Source organism: Oryctolagus cuniculus, chromosome 12 (genome assembly GCF_051225735.1).
Source record: "Oryctolagus cuniculus isolate XC-2025 breed Fujian yellow rabbit chromosome 12, ASM5122573v1, whole genome shotgun sequence".
Lineage (NCBI taxonomy): Eukaryota > Metazoa > Chordata > Mammalia > Lagomorpha > Leporidae > Oryctolagus > Oryctolagus cuniculus.
The window spans coordinates 6,272,607-6,293,730 of NC_142878.1; the positions used below are offsets into that span (position 1 = coordinate 6,272,607).

Consider the following 21,124-nt stretch of genomic DNA (forward strand, 5'->3'; position numbering starts at 1 on the left):
TTGTACTCTGGATAGAAATACAAAGATCTCTGCTCCCACCAAGTGTAGGTTTTAACAGAACTGATATTCCCTTTAACTCCCTTGCACAGAGAATGAAGCTGATGCTTGGAGAGCTGAGGAACGTACCTCAGATTCCCCAGAGAGAAGGCAATGAAGCCAGAATAAGGGCCCAGGGCACCTGTCTCCAGAACTCCTCTTCTTAACCTGCCATATCTCAATTGCCTTCGCCATTTCCAACTCACCCTTTTCTGGCTCAAGAGTCTGCAAACCTGGGTCCTTAGGAATTAATACTTAAGTGCAGTCAGCTGGACTTTCCTCAGTGGTGGTCTCCATTTAGGTAGACTGACTTTATTTGAAAAACTAGTTATCTACATTACGTCTCTCTGAAATTCACTATAGAAAATAAAATCCAGGCAAAGGAATGCACATATGGGTAGACACTGAAGGAATGCCCACTTCACAGCACTTAGGAAAACATGGCAGCCGCAATTTCAAAATAAAAACTTTGGCTTCATTGTCTGGCCAAAGCCAAATGAGGATTGAGAGTCACAGTTCTAGCAAGGCACAAATAGGGAATATTGGTGGCAGACTGCTTTTCCAACAAGTTTGCATAACACACAAGAGAGAAAATACCACATACTGCAAGGGCAAGTGAGACTGGAAACATATGGGCCCTAACCAGAATCTTGTAAGGAGGTAGAAATTTACCACGAGTATCAGTTGAAAATCACCATCAATGCTCACCTATTAGGTCCCTCTAGTAGACATTTATAATATACAGTGCTAATGGGTAGACTCCATGTGAAGAGAAACTCAACTAATTTTGGATATTATTTTCACTAGATTAGAAAGTAATATATTTTCCTACTGCTAGTAATAAAGGTGTGTTTGTTTAGCACCTCGCCCTTTTTAAAACCCTTTGCCATTGGTGGAGGAGAGGGTCAGAGACCTTGGATGACTTGACCGGGGTCATGTCAACTTGCCAGAGAGCAGCCTGGATCCTAAAGCTACTGATTGCTGACATTGACCCCTGAACACTCCTTCAAGTTACGTCTTATTTGACTGCAGATATGGAAGGTATTATGTCCATTCTCCAGAGGAGAACCTGAGGCTCAGAATATAGAACAAGTCAAGGCTCAATTCCATTTAAAAAATGAAGCAACCAAACATAGAAGGTCCACTAAGGGTGTGTTGGTGAGAAGGGGGCACGGGTACCAGAAGCTAGGGCATGTAAGAATAAAAAGAGAAAGACGCATGGAGGTACAAGGTGCAGAAGTTGGACAGAGGCGGAAGCAATTATTTTATCTAGAAATGGGCAAAGGTCCAATCAGGTACACAAACAGCTAAGTATGAACACTACAACAGTATCATGACTGGTCAGGCAGTGTCTAACACTGTGGTATGTTCTGGGAGGTCTAACAGAATGCTTGAAAAAAAATAGAACCTGTGTTTACAAAGTCAGAGACTTTGGACAGAGAGCACAGGAATCTGGCTCTTAATATACTGTATGCGGGACTCAACATGTGGTCCACAGGCCAGCAGCAGCAGCAGCATCTGGAAGGCTGTGAGGCCTGCAGACTTGCTGAATCAGAACCTGCATTTTAACAAGAACTCCAGGGAAAAGCCCCAATTCACTGAAGAGTTCTGACTTACAGCATCCCTCTCCTACTGTACTTCACCTTACAGGAAAAACAAAACAAAAGGTGACCCCATGATACAGCCCTTCTTCCTGAACCCTGCTCTTGTAAGTGAGTCTGCGCCCATCTCCAACCTTGTCCCAGCCCTGTTGTCTAGGTTTCCAGCATCCTTGGATAAAGGATAACAAGACAACCAATATAAAATGTTTCCTAAATTTGCTGAAACTCAGTATCTAATTCATGGGCCACTGCAGGGTTTCCAGAAGTCGTCTACCAAATATTTTTGAAAGTAAGATGCCATTTGCATGCCCCTACATTTCCAGCAAATCCGCCATGTTTTGCAGCTCCTCAGAGATTAGCAAGGTGCTTTGACAATACTGCTTGCCTGTTTCCCTCACCCCTTTATCAGATCAGGGGAAGTCGGAAGCAGTGTTTGGGTTCAATCACTATCATCACATAAAAGAAATCCTAAAGCAGCAAAATAACTTCAAAATCTGCCATCCTGACAAAGCTCATCACGCATGTACATACAAAGTTAAGTTCACGTGCAGGCTTGATCCTTAATTTTTCTCAAGAATGCATCACATGGGGCCATAGTGATACAGCAGGTAAAGCTGCCACCTGAGACATCAGCATCCCATGTGGGCACAAGTTCCAGTCCCGGCTGCTCCACTTCTGATCCAGCTCCCTGCTAATGGCCTAGGAAAACCAGTGAAAGATGGCCCAAGTGCTTGGGTCTCTGCACCCACATGGGAGACCTGGATGATGCTCCTGGCTCCTGGCTTTGGACTGGCCCAGCACTGGCCACTGTGGCCATCGGGAAGTGAACCAGCAGATGGAAGATATTCTCTCTCTCTCTCTCTCTCTCTCCGCTCTCTCTCTCAGCTCTCTCTCTCCCGGTCCCCGGAACTCTTTCAAAATAAGTACATAAATCTTTAAAAAAAAAAAAAAAAGTACAACACAGGCAGGTATTTATCCTAGAGATTAAGGCATTGGTTAAGACACCTGTTAAAACACCTATGTCCCACATTAGAGTACCCAGGTTCGATACCTGCCTGACTTCTGCTCAGCTTCCTGCTAGCGCACACCTAGGCGGCAGCCATAATGGTTCAAGTAATTGGGTCCCTGCCACTAACAGGGGAGACCTAGATTGTGTTCCTGGCTTCTGGCTTTGGTCACGGCCAGGGAACCAGTGAATAGAAGCTCTCTGTATCTATGTCTCTCCTCTCATCTCCCTGTATCTCTGCCTCTCAAGTAAATAAAAATTTTAAAAATATATCAAAAGTATTTTCATTATCATAGACTTTATAACATTTTATGCCCACATAATATTTCAATACTTATAAAGGTTACATATAGATATATGTAATCAATCTACCACTCTTAAACATATACTTGGCTTCCAGTTTTTTATGATTAGAAACAAATCCTAAAGGCTAATTTTAGAAATTTGAACTCAATATTTGAGTTATGTCTAAAGAATCTTGGTCCATGGTCATTGTTAACTTCCATTAGTCTGTAAGTGTATGCCATTAATCACAGGGAGCAACAGGCAAACAGTGTCAAGAAAACAATGTAAAATCAAACTTTCTTATCTTAAAAATCAGCTGAAAGTGCGTTTGTACTAATAGACTCAAAAGTATCATTTACATTTCTGTGTTAGAGTACATAACACGGTCTAAGTGTGTTATTAATACATGGGGTTAGTTTCGCTGCACTTAAAGGTCCCAGGCTACAAACAGTCCATGGCTTACATAGTGGACCTCTTCCTGATTAGATGCCTCTGCCACAGTGGAGCCGAACAGAGAATTCACCGCAGCATAACATTTTAATACAGCCACAACTTGATTACATTCTCACATTCTGTTTTAGACTGTACGATCGAAAACACATCCATCACATGGAAACTGCTGGGCTGTTATTTACATTACACTCGGTCAAGTCCTTTCAGTCAGAGCGAGCCCAACAGCTGGCTCCTGTTTCCCTTCCCCTGTTCTGATCATTTTGCTGTCTCCTAATAATGGTCGCACTCACTTGGTGGAGCACAAGAAAGACAGTACAGGACTCCTGGAGGTGACTTGGCTGAGGCTGGGGAAAGGCAGACCTTCTAGAATGGTGGAAAGCTGGTGAGATGGGTCTGAATGAAGAGACGGCAACGAGATGGGAGAGGAAGACATGGCGTGTGTGAGGAACAGATCCACTGGTGATGAGGACAAAATTGTTCTTGGCACATTACCCCCAGGTCAGTCCCCACTTCTGGGGCTTAAAACCCAAGCAAATACCATTTTGTTACAACACTTTTTGTCTGCTCCCAAGGCTGTCTCCTGAAATAGTAAAAATGTATAGAACTCAAGTATAAAAAAGCACCAAAATCATTCTTTTAATTTAGACATCAAAGTTAACAACTGACATGGATACAAGTCTCTAACTTTATGGATGCATCTCAAAAGGATGCACAGGATTTGCATTGTGTTGTTCTACCTGAAGTTGCGCCATCTCTGAAAGCCTGGGCACCAGGATGGCCCTAGGCAGCCTCGTATTCTAAATTTAGGCCACCTGGGCCCAGCTTCCTCTAGAAGAGGGAAACTCCAAGGGGAAATGCATCTTCGATGATCTCCACCTTCTTGCTTGGGGAAGCAAGAGCAACATTATTAACAGAGGAGAGTGGCTGGATGGACTCATAGGTTTAAGCATATTAGAGATTGTTGCGGGCATTCATTTACAACTAAAAATGCTGAACAATTTGTCAATAACCATTAAAACAAAATATTCATACTAATGATCCATTAATTTCACTTTAAGTATCCATGCTAGAGGAACACTCAACAGAAGAGTTTTGTGCATGTGAGAAATACTATAGTACATGGGGAAGTTTACAAAGATATTCACTGGAGTACACTTGATAAAAAATCAGAAGAAACCTCTGTGCTTGTTGTGTGAGAATAGCTCCATCAGCAATCATCTGGCCAGAACATGGGAAATCCTTGAGGCAGTTAAAAGAATGACGCACTCTGTTTCCACAGCAAGGTAAGATCTGCAGGACGCTAATGAGTGAGAATAGCAAATGCACCCTGATATGCACAAAGTGACATATGTGTTTGAGATTCAGTTGGATAGAAAAGGCACTGGAAAAATGCACACCCTTGATATCCAGGGAGCTGGAGAAAGCCTGGGATAGGAGAGGACATCAAGACGGACTCAGCCATGTTGTCTGAACCTGAACGTTTGCAGGGAGCATAAGTCTATGATAATTGCTTAGTGTTTCAAAATGTATTTGCAATGTTTAAATTCCTTAATTGTAGAGAGCAGGTTTTCTCCCCTCACATATCAGATCTTGTACCAAAGACATCTTTTCTCCAAAATGATTGCTTAGGGGAAAAAAAAGTCAGTGAGGCGCTGGTTTAACCCTGGAGTTAAAAGGTTGAATAAAGAGGAACAGATACATAAATAGATAGACAACCTACCTTCTTTGACCCATCACCACCAGAGGTGCCATTTTATGTGAGATTACTGAGTCTACTCTGCTCAATACAATCATGGGACCCCCACATTTTACAAAATAAATAGCAAATGGCATACCCCTGAGTGGCCAATGCAGGAAAATCCTTGAACATGCCATATTTAAAAGAAAACATGAAACATCAAGAGGCTGAGGTGAGCGCTACGGATGGAGCAGATTTAAAATCAGAAATAAATAATGGAGATTGGAACTCATTCACTGGAATATTTTTCTAGGCTCAAATATCAGTGGGAGCAAATTATTTTCTAAATGAGAAACTATGTGTATAATACCTTTATATGGGTTGCCATGTTAGAGGCCAAGGTAGAGCTAATGCGGTTTTAATACAGTGTAGCTGATAATGATTACTGGCAAAATCCTCGTTGCTCCCCCAGAACTCCTTCACTAAGAACATGATGATGTTTGGAGTAAAGGCCATAAGCGGGATAAAACCAAGTGCCATAAGTGACAGAAACCAAGATGTTAACCCACTCTGTAGCCAAGGACTGGATTAATCCTTCAGGCAATTCAGAAAAACAATCAGAATGTGAACCCCAGAAGACACCTGACAATATTCTGAAAAATGTAAAAGTAGCACGACTTGTCACAGGTGGATTTCCGGTATTTTGGTCACACCCCTTTCACTCCTTGGTTGAGAAGTCAGGTTTTCACGTAAGTCCGTTTATTGTTCCTGTAATCACCACTGGAGCCATCTTTGGGAAATGCTGTTGTGATCCTAAAAGTTGAACACGGTCTGCCTTGCTGAGCACGTGAGAGTCCCTCTGGGAAAAGGGTGTTTAATGAATAACTTTACAGTAAAAGGCCTTGGAAACTTCCTCTAAACATTAGGCCCCGGTTTTCTTTCTGAAATACATTAACAACCTCCAGAAGGCTCTGAGACGCTGGCAACCCCACCAGGCAGACTTCACAAGGCCCTGACATTTCCGCTGCCTGCGCACACGCGCCGCCCCTCCCCCGCCGGGCCCTGTTTGATTGCGTTGACTGGAGTTCTGCTGGGGAGAAAGATTGATAAAGCAAAGCAATCGGAGTTATTTCCTATGCATGAAATTGATTAAATGCTTCACTAAATGGCTTATAAATTTGCTTCTCATATTTCTGTCACCCACTGAAAAGATTACAGAAACTCTGCATATAACCATGTTGTATACAATACCAAATTACAAAAGGTTGTAAAAACTAATGTTTTGTTTAACGTTTTGAGCAGGACCATATGCCTTCAGTGACCTTGAGTAAGCTATTTTAATTCAAAACATTTCAAAGAATATAAAGGGGAGAAATATTCAACGACATAACAAACCAGACGGGTGGCGGGCAGTCCTCAGTTAGCAGGGTTAGCTCCTTCAGGGTGTGGATGAATCCCTGCCTGCAAACGCCTTGCGTCTCCGAAGCTGAGAAGCACATGTGGTGTCAATGGGGATGTATTTACAAAGGAGACGGGAAAAAACAAAGGCTTTCGGACCTCCCAAAGTCGACTCTGCTCTATTATTTTTAGTTCAGAGCGACACATCCTAGTGAGTTCTGAGTGTTGCACAGACCTGCAGAGCCATGTAGAAAAGTCGACAAATATTAGCATGGTGGTAGGATGGTTTTATTGGAGGGTTTTTTTGCTTGTTTGTTTTTTTTTTGTTATCTTTACACATCTTTCAAATGTGCTTTAAGTTCTGCCTTTTCTTCCACATGACCATTCCTTCTACCTATTGTGTAACAGTTCGGGGGTGTGGGGACAGAGAGAGGTGGCATAGGGACATTTTATAGGCAAGCAGGTGACCTGCAGATGTTACTCGGGAAACTAACCGTGTGCTTAACATGGCCTTAAAAGTACCTCCACTTCTACAAGAAAAATGATATTCTTTCATAACATTTATAAGACATCATGTCCCCAACAAGAATTAACATTTGGCTTTAATGCACAGTGCTGGCAATAACTTCAAGAGAAGAAATCTTACAGCCAGCAATGTACTTAATATCCCTACTGGCCTGACCTCGCCAGGACACATCCGCAACCTCCAATCACCTTCAGAAATAGCCATTCTGGAGACAAGAACAGCTGCCAGCCGGAGCCCAGTGAGGCGGAAAGATCGGCACTACTGTCAGTGCAGGGGCTGAAGGGCTGTCCAGTATCAGGCCCGGCTGACACACGCCTGCACCCTGTTTCTGGGTGCATGCAAGGAGCTGGGATGGGAATATCCCTCAGATATGAAAACACACTACAGTCTCACCAGTAAAACCCAAGGGTTTTTTTCTCTCTCTTTTTCCCTTTTAAATGAGTACCTGTTCTGGGAGGTATGCCAACAATTGAGCGATGATTTAAGCAGCCCATCAAGAGTGGGACAACTTATTTAACTCACTGGTGATGGCGACGTGAAGCTTCTTGTTGAGATCAAGCCATCAAATGAGCAATTCTGACACCAGACGCGGAGAGTTTAATAAATGATAACAAAGAAGGAGGAGCCTTCCTACACAACATTTAGAAGAACTCACTTCAATGCACAGGTATTCACTGTCTTAAAGAATTTGGATTCCTTGCAACACCAGTCCGACAATGTTACCCTTGAAAGGGTCTTGGTGGCAAAATCCACCAGGCACCACTGCTCATGCAATGGCACAGTGCATGCCATTCGTTGGAGGCGGCGGGGAGCCTGCTATGAACAATGCTGTTTAGCTCCATTTAACCAACTACATCACATTTGACCCCTTTTTTGTATTAATACTCACAACCATAGAATTGGTTTTTTTTTTGTTTTGTTTTTTGTTTTTTTGTTTTTTTGGACAGGCAGAGTGGACAGTGAGAGAGAGAGACAGAGAGAAAGGTCTTCCTTTACCCTTGGTTCACCCTCCAATGGCCGCCACGGCTGGCGCACCGCGCTGATCCGAAGGCAGGAGCCAGGTGTTTCTCCTGGTCTCCCATGGGGTGCAGGGCCCAAGGACTTGGGCCATCCTCCACTGCACTCCCATGCCACAGCAGAGAGCTGGCCTGGAAGAGGGGCAACCGGGACAGAATCCGGCACCCCGACCGGGACTAGAACCCGGTGTGCCAGCGCAGCTAGGCGGAGGATTAACCTATTGAGCCGTGGCGCCGGCCCTACTAAGCAACTCTTAGGAGGAAAAAGTTCTACTGCACCAAAAGGTGACTATAGTTAACAATAGTATCGTATATTTCAAAATAGCTAGAAGACAGGATCTTGAATATCCTTCTCACAATAAAATGATACATGTTGAAGGGAATGGCTATGCTAATAACCCTGATTTCATCATTTAACTGTGTATACGTGTATGGGACATCATATTGTATTGCAAAAATGTGCACAATTGTAAGCACCAATAACAAATAAAAAACAGGCCGGCGCCATGGCTCAATAGGCTAATCCTCCACCTGCGGCGCCGGCACCCAGGGTTCTAGTCCCAGTCGGGGCGCTTCTCTCTCTGTCTACTCTGCCTGTCCAAAAAATAAAAAACAAAGAAGAAAAGAAAAGAAGGCCTGAACCGTTCCCTTTCTCCTGATGTTACACCAACCTTGGGTCACACACATTCACCTCTGCTAATTCAGGCAAGTTGCATGTTCTCCAGTGATTCACAAGAACAAGCACTTTAGACCTTTCTAGTCTACACAAAGGTCCATGGGCTTCAAAACTGGCATTGACTACTCCGATGAATAATAGTTATACACCAAGTTCTTCACATGTGTTGATTTTTCTTATGGATTCTTTTTTAATCTTAAGGTTACATACAAATTCACCTCTGCTTTCTACTTTTGAAAGTCAACAGAAGCTGTGTTTATTCTTCTCTTTCTGTAATCAAAGTCGCTCATACTTCAAGATGATTTAACAAAACCTTGTGATGTACAAGCAAAGACTAGTGACGTGAGTATGAAGATAATCTCGGATCTACTCTATTTTAATTCTTTACATAAATCATTTGCAAGTTTCAGCAGCGTAACTGGTATAAGCAACCAATGACTCATGAGGATCTCAGAGGTGATGGAAAGCAGCACTGTGTGGCCCTTGGACAGGACCGACCCAGCAGGCTTGGTTCTCAGACCGTCGCAAGCATCAAGATCACCTGGAGGCCATTTAGTAGATCCAAGGGAAGGCCCTGGAATCTGCATTCCTAACAAACTCCCAGGTGCTGCCGAAGCTCGCCAGCCTAGGGACAATACTGCAAGAATGACAGCTCCCTGATCAGCATTAGCAGAAGCTGTGTTAAAAACAGGACGCTCCAGTGTACTCCCAGACTCCTGGGATGGAATCTCTCGGAGAGAGACCCCAGAAATCTGAGTTTTTAATAAAGCCCCCAGGTAAATCACCTCATCCAGGTCCATACCACTTCCACCAGAGAAACAGAGCCTGTTGGATCAGGGCCTGGAGTCTCAGATCCTGCCTGCCTCTGAGCACAGCGACTCTCTCTGCCAGAGGCCTCTTCAAAGTGCAAGAAGGCTGAAGACACATGACTGCCTCATCCAATAACTTGTCCAGTAATTGGTATATTGATTGCTAATGTCATCGTGTTTTAGTATATATAAACCCCTCACTCTATTACACAGCCCCCAACAATCCAAAAAGTCATTGTTTATTCATCGTGACTCCCAAACTGGCCCTTGTCAGCTCCTGCTGGAGGGCTCGCTGATAAAAATCAGCAGATGATTGGACGCACACATTCTTAACATGACTGACCCGTGACATGTCAGAGGGCAGTGGAGAGCCTGTCATTACAGCACAGACTTTTCTTTCTTCCTCCTTCTCCAGCCCAGATGACTTTGAGGTTTTTATTAACTCATTAATGACTGAAGATGTCATTAGAGACAGTGGGAAAGGGTTTTCTTTTCTTTTTTTTTTTTTTTAAGTTGGGAATAAATGCACAGTCTGCTGGGAGAAGGGAGGGCTCATGGATGGAGCAGCTAAGAACAGCCAAGTGGAGGGCTCCTTTTACCATATTAGAATTAGAAATCTGGTTGATGAGTATTGAGATTGAAAATCGGTAAGCAAAATACCAAGTTGCTTGAGAAATGTGTTGGGGAAGAAAGGAGGCAATTCAATAAGGGAAACTGTGGTCTGCAAAATTCAACCATTTCTATTGTGTTGTGCATTCAATCCTTCCAGCCTCGCAGTTAAATCAAAATAATTTTAAAAATTGGAGTAAGGCTACTGAAACCTCTAAATGTTTCTTAACTTACACATTCATTAAAGCATATCTTGTTTCTGCGTGCCTTTAATTTTCACATCTGCAGAATTGCTTTTAAAAATCAAATTAGATCTTTTGAAGGCACTTAAATTGCAACAACCTTATGTTTTTTTATATACTCTTGGGTTTCAGCCCTTTCATCTGGGTTGTGTGTCCAATTAATGGGATATCTCAAGGAAGCACTAATCATTTCAAAAACTTGAGAATATAAAAAGCAAGCAGACTATTTTCATTACAACTGATTGGATTGAGAATAAGCTACAGAGGAAATGTTCAATAATTATGATAACTTTTTTAGATGAGATCACAAAAAACGTCAGTCACATAAGGTGCTTTTCACTGCGATGAGGACTTTGAAGTCCGGTTTCAGTTGATTCTTCTTCGGGGTTCTGCCTCGGGCACGTCAAAAGGCTGAGAGTGGGTTTACACTGATTTTATCAGCCGGGATAACTCACTTGGCAAAGAAAACGCCTATTACTAGATGTATCTCATATGTTACTAAGTGTTTACTAAATTTGGCTATTGTCAAAACACACTGTAAATTAACAGATCCTCATAATGCAAGTGGAAACTATTCCCCAGGAGTGAAAACTGTTGTGTGTGGACCTGAACAGATTTTTACCCAGGGAAATTATGTCAATAAACTATGGTGAAGATTTAAATATTCATTAAGTCAAGATCTTTTCTTATATAGCCTACTGACATCTATATTTATTTGTGTTTATCTGTTATGTTAAATAGAATAATCAATGATTGCAAATTAATCAAATGCAGTAATTTTATTTAATTCCAAATAATGGAACTGAATTTTCTTTGTCACTTTCCTGTATGTGATGCTAAACACTTGGATGAAACCTGAGGTGGGGCACAAACAGCCAAACATCCAGATGTTTTTAAAGATCCAGATGTATGATGTCAAGTAAACAAAACATCAAAGGTTTTTTACAATTTTTTCCACCTTCATCCAGATGTTTGTTGTCATATAGACACAGAGTTAATCTGTTCAGTCACAATTATGGTGTTCTTCAATATCATTTGCCACTATTTGAATCCCTTTTTCACAAAATTATCTCTAAAAAGCCTACCTAATTTATTTATGGATAAAACAAAAATAGTTCCTGCAGAGATGAGATACAGAGTACCTTGTAAATTCATAACATAAGAACCCCATCTAGAGTGATGCCCAAGTTTTTATATTGAAAAATACGGCATGCCTATTTTTTAAATTATGACAGATAATTCAATTTAAATGGTTGGAATGGCAACTTAATTTTAATTGACACACATGTGTTCATTTCAGTTCTAGTAAGCAACTTTTGAGAGTAACAGGCTTACCAGTATAAATGGTAGCCATCTTTTTGGTGGACTCTTTTACCAACTTACTCTCTTCTTTCTATATCCTAAAATAGATTAATCAGTTCTCCATATCCATGATTTCCACATTCTCCCATTCAACCAACTACGAGTTGAAAATACTTGGGAAAACAATTGTGACTTCCCTAACCATGCACAGACTCTTTGTCCCCTTGTCATTATTCACAAACAATACCGCACAACAACCATTTGCATAGCTTTGCGGTGCATAGTTATGACAGATCATCTGGAGATGACTTGAAGTAGAGGAGGAGATGTGCCCAGTTTTGATGCAAAAACTGCATCATTTTGTGTAAGGGATGTGAGCATCTGTGGATTTTGCCAACCACAGGTGTCCTGAAGCCCATCTTCCATTGATACTGAGGGATGACTGTATTTAACATTTTAAGAACAATATCCTCTCTGTGACTTTGGGTAAGTTAAACTACAAACCTAAGGATAAAAATATTCAATATTAAGTTCCAACACTTCTATTTCTGTAACGGTATTGACCTTAGCCACTCACTTAACCAGTGAATCTAGATTTTTTTTTTTTCTACTTTAAAATGGTAATAATAAACCTCCAATTAACCTAAGGGTTGGATAGGGAAACTTTAGATGGGAAATGTTTTACAGATATAAAATTACCATTAATACCCAAGATAATTTAGCATGAATTTTACATATTGTGATTCCATAAACAGGTATTAGCATCTGAAAGTGTCAATACAATTAATACAGAATCCAGGGCACACAGTAGATACAGTCACACTAAAAAGACCTGGGTGATTTTTTCCTGCTCACAAATTTTAACAGAAATGTGCCAAATAGTCATCTGTACTGCAGCACCTCACCTACCCTCTCTACCATAGCTAAAGAGAGAAATTGTGAAGCCCACTATTGCCTGATTATGTGGGACACTTCAGCTCATCTGGAACCCTATTCTAGGCTGACTATGTGGACTTCACTTTGATGGACTCACACATCTCTCTCCCTCCTAGCCAATAGCAAAGACTGAAGTCATCCTGTACAGCAATTGTGTCACTGGTCGTTGAATATCCAAACAGATTTCATGATCTCTACCATGGGAAATGGGGTCCATGATTTCTTGCTGCTAGTAAAATGCATATCCTAGAAAGCTGTCATCACAGACCAACCCTCCTCTCCACAGTGTGAGCTCTTCTAGGAGAAATCAACTCATCTGTTTGTAAAACGCTAACCACTTAAAACCTTTCAAACATCTTAATCTTACACTTCCTTGTAATGGCTTCAAGACTTTTGGAAAACACATTAAAACTTTTGAGTTGTACATTTAAGATATTGAAAGATTCATCAAGTGCAAAAAGGAGAAGTAAAATAAACCAAAGGAAGATAACCTAGTTCATTTTAATTTTCTTTTTAAATCTGTAGTATCAGAATGCTTATCCCTTGGGAAATTCCTTTCAAAGTCTAGCCCAACTCTTCTCTCACATATATGACCACAGAGAAGATGGAACGAACAAAACAACTTTTCACTCTTCAACTTTAGAGTCACAATCCACTCATCAGCATGTTGCTATATTTGAGCACTTGCTTGGAAGAACCAGAAATCAATACAAAAGGAAACAATAACAATAAAAGGAGAGATTTCTACCTTTGTAATAAGGAAAGGTGAGTGAGCTGGAAGAAAGTGCAGTACAGAAGCCCATGACAAGTCATGATAAATGGGTCGTTATAAAATTCATGTTTAGGCAGCACCAGGCCGGGGATAATGCCATTCGTCATGGCAACACTAGGCCGCTAATGAGCCCTCATTGCATATTCATGTATGTGGCATTGCTTCCCTCCCTCCCACCCAGCACTAGCACTGGGAAATGTCTCTACCTCAAGCTGAAGCCCAGCTTAGGCCTTCTTCCTCCTCCTCCTCTTCTTCCTCTTCCTCTTCTTCTTCTTTTTATTTGTTATGTTGCAGCAATTACACTCTAAAAGTGCTGCCCAAGATTGATTGCTCTGATCTGTAGTTCAATTGTAAATTAGAATACACATCCCCTAGGGACACACGGCCCCTATTTGTGATTAAGAAAAAAGCCCCATAATAGACTAATAGCTAAAGTTCTCTCTCTTTTACTTTCAGGCAATTAGCTTGATGAAATGGCCTCTTTTTGTGTACCCTGGAAGTGTAAACCGATATCATAATGAAGTATATGATGTTTATTCTATTATTTTCACCTTGCCGGCTATGTAGGAATGCATAAGTAATGGCTGCTTCCTCTATTGCGTTTACTGATTCACAAGTTAACTATCTCTTAAAGATGCAGTATGTGCTGTCTGAGGTTTGCATTGAGCAACTTCTAGCTGTGGTTTAAGCTCCACAAAAGGACTATCTACTGAAGAGTAGGAAAACGAATCTCCCTGGTAGTGGTGACAGAGGCATCCAACCACAGGGGTTGCTCTAGGTGGAGGAGGTTACAAAGTACAAATGTCAGTACTTAGGTCAGGGAAAGCACCCCAGTCCTTGGAAGAATGTCAGGTGGTGACAGATGGCAAGATGGCAGCTGACCGAATTGTCTCCTTCTCATACCCAGGTTAGTGCTGGAACACCAATTCAGTCTCCATTCTTGGGTGGTCAAAGCTTTTTCTACATGATGGTTACATAGTCATTATTTAGTGGTTAAACTACTCGAAATATAAGTCTTATCTGTTCAAGGTTCAAATGTTTTATTTAATACCTGGCAGAGGTTTTGATCAGAGAGCTGGTAAACCCAATCACTTGTAGCTGGTGCATCTCAAGACTATCTGTGTTCTTCATAAGCAATATTTTAGTAATGGTTTTTCTTGTCGATTAAAAAGAGAAAAAAAGTGTTCCAAATGGCAAGATAGGAAAAGAAAAGCGGGGCCAGTGCTGTGGCGCAGTGGGTTAACACCCTGGCCTAAAATGCCAGCATCCCATATGGGCGCCGGTTCTAGTCCCGGCTGCTCCTCTTCCGATCCAGCTCTCTGCTATGGCCCGGGAAAGCAGTAGAAGATGGCCCAAGTCCTTGGGCCCCTGCACCCATGTGGGAGACCTGGAAGAAGCTCCTGGCTCCTGGCTTCAGATCGGTGCAGCTCTAGCTTTGTGGCCAATTGGGGAGTTACCCAGTGGATGGAAGACCTCTCTTTCTCTCTGCCTCTCCTCTCTCTGTGTAATTCTGACTTTCAATTAAATAAATAAATCTTTAAAAAAAAAAAAAAGAAAAGCAACAGAAAAGGAGAACTAGAAATAGAATGAATAAGCAGACAGAAATCCATCTTGGTCTAAAATGGTTTATGGTGAGTCACTCATCAAGATGTTAATTGCTCTTCCAATTCTACATTCCAATTCCCTTTCACTCATCAATAATCCCATTTGTCTTACCCAGCAAACACTTCCTGGGCTTGTGGTGTCTGAATAAATCCATTCCTGTCTTCTTTAATTTAAATCTTATCTGAATTTCTAGAAAATATAAGAAAACCATTTTCATAACATGAGGATTTCAATAATTTTAATGCTGAATTTGATGTGCATTTTTAGACTTGTTCTGTTTAAAATTAACATTTGAGATAGCCTCTTGCACCATATAAAATGTGCTTACATTTCCTCCAGTTATTCTAGCCAATTTGATTAAATAAAACATTTGAGAAAAGTTTATTACTATATTCCGGAAAGTGGTTCAAATGTTACATAGTTTGCAAAAAAATAAGCTACCAAAAATATTTTGTGAAAATTCACTTTATGCCTTCCTTGCTAAAAATCAAAAGCTTTTAATCAATATTTATTTAAGAGGCAGACTTTAATTTTTACCATGCTGAATGACTTTCTAAACTATAAACCTGCAACATAATAAATGTAAATTTGTATTGGTCTTAGAAAGTTTTGTCTAGACACACTGCCATATTTGAAATATAACATAGTAAACTTTTGAATTATATTGAGCTTGGGAAGGTCTCCTCCATTCATTTATGCAGCCTGTCACATTTTGTAAAAGCGCATTGATCCTAGGGGGATCTAGAACAGTTGATCTCACAGAAGTAAGAGCACAGCAGTGGCTTCCAGGGGCTGGGGAGGGGCAGGGAAAGGAAGAGACTGGCCAGTGGGTACCCAGTCAAGTTAGATCACAGGAAGCAATTCGATGTTTCCTTGCACGTGGATGGACAGAGTTAACAGGAACATATATTTCAAAACAACTGGAAGAGAGGATTTTGAAAGCTCTTACCACAAAGAAACGATAAACATTTGAGGTGATGAATATATTAATCACCCTGGTCTGATCATGACATAATATATACGTGTATCACAATGTCACATTGTACCCCATAAATATGTAAAATTGCTAGTTGTCAATTAAAAATAAAGCTTAAGAAAATAGTACATTTATTCTATTATAATAATGCCCAATGTTTAGAGTGCTTCATCGTGGTTGAATTTCTTTCATAAAAAATTAATTTGCATAAACAATCCCATGAGATAAATGAACCAAATAATTTTATTATTACACTGAAGTTAGAAGGGGAAAAACTGAAACTTAGAGAAGGGATGTGGCTAGCCCAAATTTCACATTACAAATGCCAAGTTCAGACTTGTCCCCAGGTCTTCCCCACAAAGTCTGGGCTCTCGTGTTGCACTGCCTCTTGCCTAGCTCCTCGTTCCCTATCCACAGTGGCTCTCCAGAATCTCACATCTGTGAACATAAACAAGTCTCGTGATCTTCATTTATACTTGGACAAAAGAGTTCACACACACACACACACACACACAATCTCCTAGGAAAAAATAATGGAAAGCACATTGCATTGTTGCCTTCTTACCTAAATTTACAATAGATAATCTGATAGATTACAAACATACACTTAGAATGGGTACACCTCAAGTACAAAATTGAATTATCTAGATACTGGGGCCCGCCCTGTGATGCAGCAGGTTAAGCCACCTGCAGCACTGGCATCACATATGGCTGCTGGTTCAAGTCCTGGCTATTCCACTTCAACCCAGCTCCCTGCTAATGAGCCTGGGAAAGCAGCAGAGGATGGCCCAAGTACTTGGTCTCCTGTACCCATATGGGAGACCCAGAAGACACTCCTGGCTCCTGGCTTCTGATTGGCCCAGCTCCAGCTGTTAACAGCCATCTGGAGAGTGAACCAACAGGTGGAATCTCTCTCTCTCTCTCTCTCTCTCTCTCTCTCTCTGTCTCTCTATCTCTGTCTCTCCATCCCTATCTGTAACTCTGCCTTTAAATTAAATAAATAAATCTTTAAAAAAGAATTATTTAGATACTTCAACTTTGAAGGTCAAGAAAATTACCATTCTTTCCAGTTTGTGGACTGAATGTTCCAAGAGACATAGATTTCCATGTTTGGAGATGCAGCTGAATCTTTTCACCAAACATCTCTGGGTCTTCACAAGCTATTTCCTCAGCCCCATAATTACCCTATCTATTCCCATCTAGCGCCACCCTGCCTGCCAACATAGACTCAATTCAGATAATTTCTCGCAGAGAAGTTCTCTTCATCCCTGTTCAAAACACCTCTTTGATTGGGTCTCCCTAGATAAGCTGCTTTCCTCCCCATAATGGCCTCTCCCTTCTTGAAACCACTGAAGATAGGATGAGGGTCTAGAATCTGGCATCCAGAAGAAGCACACATTCAAGGATGTGCTGGATCTACCTGCCAAGGTTGTCTTCCATGATCCAGAATGCCTGATTGCCACTGGGCCATGCTCAGAATGTTGAGATGAGCAAAGTATTTCTTTTTTTTTTTTTTAATTTATTTGCCAGGTAGAGTTATAGACAGTGAGAGAGAGAGAGAGACAGAGAGAAAGGTCTTCCTTCCATTGGTTCACTCCCCAAATGGCCGCTCCTGCCGGCACTGCACCGATCCAAAGCCAGGAGCCAGGTGCTTCTTCCTGGTCTCCCATGCGGGTGCAAGGGGCCCAAGCACTTGGGCCATCCTCCACTGCCTTCCCGGGCCACAGCAGAGAGCTGGACTGGAAGAGGAGCAACCAGGACCAGAGCCCAGTGCCCACATGGGATGCCGGCGCTGCAGGCGGAGGATTAACCAAGTGAGCCATGGCGCTGGCCCTGAGCAAAGTATTTCTAGAATGTGCTTTGCAAGGAATGACCAACATTTCAACCATGGGTGGGCACATGACATATGGTACACTCCTAGTTTGAATGGCCTTGAGGTAAGTATATAAAACACCCAAATCAGAAACCACTGGAGTAGACAAAACCAAAGACAAAATCACATCCACTGTGATTTCCTCTTATTAACTCTGAGCTTAAGGACGAGAAGACCCCAGAAATTAGTCCAAATCGAGTGATCCTAGAATAGCCTATGAATACATTCAGATCTCAAATGTGATATTGCCAAAATTTGTAGGAGAAACAGGGTATGTGTCATTATTTCATTCATTCAATAACTGATTCAACAAATACTGAGCATTTAAGAGATAATAATAAAAATAGACATCATCTCTGTCCTCATTAAACTTATAGTCTAAGGGTGGGAGAAACACAATATGTAATCAAGTAGTTGGGTTCCTGCCACCAACTACTGGCTCTTGACTTCAGTCCCAGCATAGTCCTGGCTGCTGGAATAATTTGGGGAGTAAACCAGCACACTCTCTCTCTCTTCCTCTCTTTTTTTTTTTTTTTTTTGACAGGCAGAGTGGACAGTGAGAGAGAGAGACAGAGAGAAAGGTCTTCCTTTGCCCTTGGTTCACCCTCCAATGGCCGCCACGGCCGGCACACTGCGGCCAGCGCACTGCGCTGATCCAAAGGCAGGAGCCAGGTGCTTCTCCTGGTCTCCCATGGGGTGCAGGGCCCAAGCACTTGGGCCATCCTCCACTGCACTCCCAGGCCACAGCAGAGAGCTGGCCTGGAAGAGGGGCAACTGGGACAGAATCCGGTGTGCCGGTGCCGCTAGGTGGAGGATTAGCCTATTGAGCCACGGCGCCGGCCCCTCTCTTTCTTCATCTCTCTCTCTATCAATATCTGTGTGTGTGTGTTTATGTGTGTGTCCCTCTCTCTCAAAAAAATGTTGTAATATTATATAATCACACCTGTGAGTATAAAATTGCATGCAATATTACAAGCATGAAATATAAGTAAAGATAAAGTTGGATTTACAGTAGAGACTTAATTTTAACAACTGCTTTAGAACAGAATCCTGAAGAATGAGGTTATAGACAAAGGTATTGAGAAGAGAAAGATGTTTCTAGAAACAGCATGGGCATGGCAAGCTAAAGGAACATTATACATGCCAGTGTGGCCGGGCCACTGGGACTTGGAAGGAAAGAGGAATGTGGTGAGGTTCAGGTGAGGACATACATGGTGGTCAGGGCCATACCACACAGAGCCTATAGACTGTATTCTTAGGAATAAATTTTCATGCCATCGTAAGGCCCCTTTTGAATAAACAATCTCAATTTGTTAGGAAAGAAACATACAACAGTTATATTTTCCCAACAACAGCCACCAACCAGGTTCTATTCTGCTAGCAGGCACCCCCTATCTCATCCCATGTCCTCTGTGAGGGCTGCCAGGAGTGAATGGAGATGTGATATCAGGTATGGTATCAAAGAGCTCATGAGTCGATTCTAATAAGCCATGACTGCTCTTGCAATAGCAAACCATCTGCTAAAATGCTACAACTGAGCTAGAAGATTCTATAAAAAGGAGGATCACATAAGTAGTCATTATCAACTGGAGATATTGACCTTGGCCACATTATACGTTCCTAAGTCACCCTCCTGCACTGCTTCATCTGCTTAGGGCATACCCACTCTGATCCATGGCCTCTGACACAGCCTGCTTCTCAATGGTCTTGCCTCCTCCACTTGGCAGTGAACTCCACAGAACAGAAAAAGCATGCGTCTTATTCACCATTATATCCCTAATGACTAGTTCAGTGTCAGACACTTGTAGGTGTTTAGTACGATTTGTTTTCATTGTGCCATGGTGTCAAAATTCTGTTGCATTTTTTTTCTATTTCCTTCTGTGAGTTCTTTGAGAGCAGAGTCCATCTTTGCAACTCCAGTTTATAAAGAGACCAGCTCACAATTCCCATTTGATACAGTACTGGTTAACGTATTAATTAATATGTACTTAAAGCAATTAAATTAGAAGGATCTTCATCAAAGCACCAGTTCTACCTCTCTTTTATTCAACCACAAGATACATAAAACAGTATCATCTGGGAATCTTGCCTACCACCAATATTCACTGGCGAAAATATTCACTTAACAGATATGTTATGCATTTCTACATATTAATATATACCGCAGAGGAGAGCTCATATAAAAATTAAAGTCCAAATAAGGTCTGTAACCAAATTAATAATACTGAAGCAATTTCTTACTTTTGATAACATAAGAGGATGCTTCATAAAGTTTGTGAAAAAATGGAATTAAAAGATAAGTATATTCTGGCACAAAAATTATTGAAGTTCATGCATAGCTCTTTCGTGATATGCATTTTCCATGAACTTTATAAAATTTACTTATTTTTATTTGGAAGGATGAGAAAGTCAGAGACAGAGAGTTCCTATCTGCTGGTTCACACCCCAAATACCCACAACAGCTGGGGCAAGGACAAGCCAAAGCCAGCAGCAAGGAGCTCAATCCAGATGTATCACATGGATGGCAGGGACCTGAGTACTTGAGCCATCACGTCATGACTTCCAGGCTCTAAATTAGTAGGAACCTGGAATCAGTAGGAGAGCAGGGGACTGAAACCCAGGTACTCTGATACAGGACACAGGTGTCCCAAGTGGCATCTTTACTGAAGTAGCAGCCACCCACCCCTCCCATGAACTTTTTTGAAGACACTTTCCTACTTCGGTTATGTGAGATGCTATCTTCAGGGGAAAATTGGTGAAGGGTACAAGTAGCCCTGAATTATTTTTATGACTTCTAATGAGTCTGAAGTTACATAGAAATAAAATATCATAAATTTTTAAACAAACATGTTAATTTTATGTTTACATTTTGTTTTTATACATCTAGAATATCTAAGAAATAATAATGATTAAATGATGTTATGATGTATTACACTAGCATACAGGCTAGGCAGTGCCCTAAAAAGGGCCTTGTTCTTTTTGTCTGGCCAACTTGGCTTTTAAAATACGTGGGGAGAGGAGGGAGCCAGGCTACTTTTGCCTGATTGAAGCACATCCTCAAAAAGATGTTTTCATAAACCAAGTGCCAACTACTATGATCGTCTCTTCTCTATTCCTTTTATCCTGATTCAGGTCAATAACAAGTAATTGTGCTCTCTTCTGCAGATTCTAGGTTTTGGCAGGAAGGAAGTATTTATACACTAGTGAAAAATTCACAAGAAGTCAGTGCCCTTAAACTTCTCCCTACCTAGGACTGTCCTTTAAAAAAAATAATGTCAATTTTAGAGAGTGAGTTGCTTTAAATAAACAAGGTTGGAGCACCACT

General features: G+C 41.4%; 1 long non-coding RNA gene across 20 annotated transcripts in view; it reads right to left on the reverse strand.

Moving 5' to 3' along the window:
• LOC103352191 (uncharacterized) overlaps positions 1-21,124 on the reverse strand; it is a 185,912-nt gene that overhangs the window by 112,241 nt on the left and 52,547 nt on the right. For 4 of the 20 annotated variants that reach the window (XR_016218684.1, XR_016218683.1, XR_016218685.1 and 1 more), the window contains one exon: positions 15,062-15,139. The exons of the other annotated variants lie outside the window; for them this stretch is intronic. This is a non-coding gene — a long non-coding RNA (uncharacterized LOC103352191). The remainder of the gene's footprint in view (positions 1-15,061; positions 15,140-21,124) is intronic. 20 annotated transcript variants of the gene reach the window in all.